Consider the following 3,762-nt stretch of genomic DNA (forward strand, 5'->3'; position numbering starts at 1 on the left):
TTGTTGCAGTTAAGTTCATTATAATTTACATCATTGTCTACCTTTGTTACAGTATCTTTACATAGTAATTTATGCAATCTTATGAATTTTTATACCTATAGTCTTGAAAATAATTTCATTTTGAAATGAGTAAATTATTTCTTTTTTGTTAATCCAATACAAGAAAACAAATAAGTATGTAATAAGTATGTGTAAATGTGTGTATGTACTGTCATACAGTAATTGTGTATTATTGTAAATAAAACAATTACCTTATTTTGCAATGACAATGATGCCCCATGGTGTTGTATGAGGACTTTCACTATTTCCAAGGTACAATGTTGATAACGCAGGTACAAATGAAGTGGAGTGTTTCCATCCTTGATGAACAAAATCATAATCGTAAGTTCAATAATATTGATAACAGCTATATAAGTAATTGATAAGTGCTAAATAGACAACCAATAAATGTATAGCAAAACACATCTCATCACAGATGGTAAAGTATGCTGTGTGTATTCTCTTGCAACTTAATCCTGTAGTAAATTTGTTGCAGTTAAGTTCATTATAATTTACATCATTGTCTACCTTTGTTACAGTATCTTTACATGGTAATTTATGCTATCTTCTGAATCGTTACACCTCGTCTTTAAAATAATTTCATTTTGAAAAGAGTAAATTATTTCTTTTTCGATCCAATATAAGAAAACAAAAAATTACCTTATTTTGCAATGACAATGATTCCCCATGCTGTTGTATGAGGACTTTCACTATTTCTGAGGTAGGGTTATATCTACTACTCACATACAAATGAAGTGGAGTGTTTCCATCCTTGATGAATAAAACCATAATCATAAGTTCAATAATATGATAACAGCTATATAAGTAATTGATAAGTGCTAAATAGACAACCAATAAATGCATAGCAAAACACATCTCATCACAAATGGTAAAGTATGCTGTGTGTATTCTCTTGCAACTTAATCCTGTAGTAAATTTTTATTTATTTTTTTTTTTTAACCATATTTAATGAGGGTGATCCATCCAGCTGTTGCTGATCATTAGGGACCCTCAGAGGTTCACAAGACAAACATATACACAAGATGCTCTACATAAACAAAGTCTTATACAAGTCTTTGGGAGTGGGGTAATTTGGTCCTTAGAAAAAATCCTGACATGTGACGGGACTTAAACCCAGGACCATTGGAGTGGTAGACAAGCATCATAACCACCAAGCCACAACTCCACTGTTGCAGTTTAAGTTCATTATAATTTACATCATTGTCTACCTTTGTTACAGTATCTTTACATAGTAATTTATACAATCTTATGAATAATTGTTATACCTAGTCGTGAAAATAATTTCATTTTGAAATGAGTAAATTATTTCTTTTTTGTTAATCCAATACAAGAAAACAAATAAGTATGTAATAGGTATGTGTAAATGTGTGTATGTACTGTCATACAGTAATTGTATAATTGTGAAAAAAAATTACCTGATTTTGCAATGATAGTGATTTACCATCGTGTATGAAGAATTCCACTATTTCTAAGTTAGGTTCGATATCATACAAGTATATTCGATAATGCAGATAAAAATGAAGTGGAGTGTCTCCATCCTTGATAAACAAAATCATAATCATAAGTTCAATAATATTTATAACAGCTATATAAGTAATTGATAAGTGCTAAATAGACAACCAATAAATGTATAGCAAAACACATCTCATCACAAATGGTAAAGTATACTGTGTGTATTCTCTTGCAACTTAATCCTGTAGTAAATTTGTTGCAGTTAAGTTCATCATAATTTACATCATTGTCTACCTTTGTTACAGTATCTTTACATAGTAATTTATACAATCTTATGAATAATTGTTATACCTAGTCGTGAAAATAATTTCATTTTGAAATGAATAAATTATACATATCTTTTTGTTGATCTATTACAAGAAAAAAAATGTATGTAATAAATGTATGTAAGTTTGTGTATGTACTGTCATAAAGTAATTGTGTATTATTGCAAATAAACAATTACCTGATTTTGCAACGACAATGATGCCACATGCTGTTCTATGAGGAATTTCACTATTTCCAAGGTACAATGTTCATTCCACAAATATAAATGAAGTGGAGTGTTTCCTTCCTTGATGAATAAAATCATAATCATAAGTTCAATAATATTGATAACAGCTATATAAGTAATTGATAAGTGCTAAATAGACAACCAATAAATGTATAGCAAAACACATCTTATCACAAATGGTAAAGTATACTGTGTGTACTCTCTTGCAACTTAATCCTGTAGTAATTTTGTTGCAGTTAAGTTCATTATAATTTACATCATTGTCTACATTTGTTACAGTATCTTTACATAGTAATTTATGCAATCTTATGAATAATTGTTATACATAGTCTTGAAAATAATTTCATTTTGAAATGAGTAAATTATTTCTTTTTTGTTAATCCAATACAAGAAAACCAATAAGTATTTAATAAGTATGTGTAAATGTGTGTATGTACTGTCATACAGTAATTGTATAATTGTGAAAAAAAATTACCTTATTTTGCAATGATAGTGATTTACCATCATGTACGAGGCATGTCACTATTTCTAAGTTAGGTTCTGGATCGTACTTGTAACGCAAATACAAATGAAGTGGAGTGTATCCATCCTTGATGAACAAAATCATAATCATAAGTTTAATATATTGATGCTACATAAAGTAATAATTGATAAGTCTTAAATAGACAACCAATAAATGTATAGCAAAACACATCTCATCACAAATGGTAAAGTATACTGTGTGTATTCTCTTGCAACTTAATCCTGTAGTAAATTTGTTGCAGTTAAGTTCATTATAATTTACTTCATTGTCTACATTTGTTACAGTATCTTTACATAGTAATTTATGCAATCTTATGAATTGTTATACTTAGTCTTGAAAATAATTTCATTTTGAAATGAGTAAATTATTTCTTTTTTGTTAATCCAATACAAGAAAACAAATAAGTATGTGTAAATGTGTGTATGTACTGTCATACAGTAATTGTGTAATTATTGTAAATAAAACAATTACCTTATTTTGCAATGACAATGATGCACCATGCTGTTGTATGAGGAATTTCACTATTTCCAAGGTACAATGTTGATAATACACATACAAATGAAGTGGAGTGTCTCCATCCTTTATAAACAAAATCATAATCATAAGTTCAATAATATTGATAACAGCTATATAAGTAATTGATAAATGCTAAATAGACAACCAATAAATGTATAGCAAAACACATCTCATCACAAATGGTAAAGTATACTGTGTGTATTCTCTTGCAACTTAATCCTGTAGTAAATTTGTTGCAGTTAAATTCATTAATTTACATCATTGTCTACATTTGTTACAGTATCTTTACATAGTAATTTATGCAATCTTATGAATTGTTATACTTAGTCTTGAAAATAATTTCATTTTGAAATGAGTAAATTATTTCTTTTTTGTTAATCCAATACAAGAAAACCAATAAGTATGTAATAAGTATGTGTAAATGTGTGTATGTACTGTCATATCAAGCTGCAGACCTGTTACATGTGGTGTCCCCAAGGGTTCGATTCTGGGCCCACTTCTCTTCATAATTTATGCAAATGATTTCAATAATATATCTAATGTCATGTCGTCAATACTGTTTGCGGATGATTCAAGTCTGTTTTATTCACATGATGATCCAGATAGTCTCTGTGACATCGTTAATCAAGAACTAAAAAAGGTTACTACTTGGATACAT

Source organism: Antedon mediterranea, chromosome 11 (assembly GCF_964355755.1).
Source record: "Antedon mediterranea chromosome 11, ecAntMedi1.1, whole genome shotgun sequence".
In the NCBI taxonomy this organism is placed as follows: Eukaryota; Metazoa; Echinodermata; class Crinoidea; order Comatulida; family Antedonidae; genus Antedon; species Antedon mediterranea.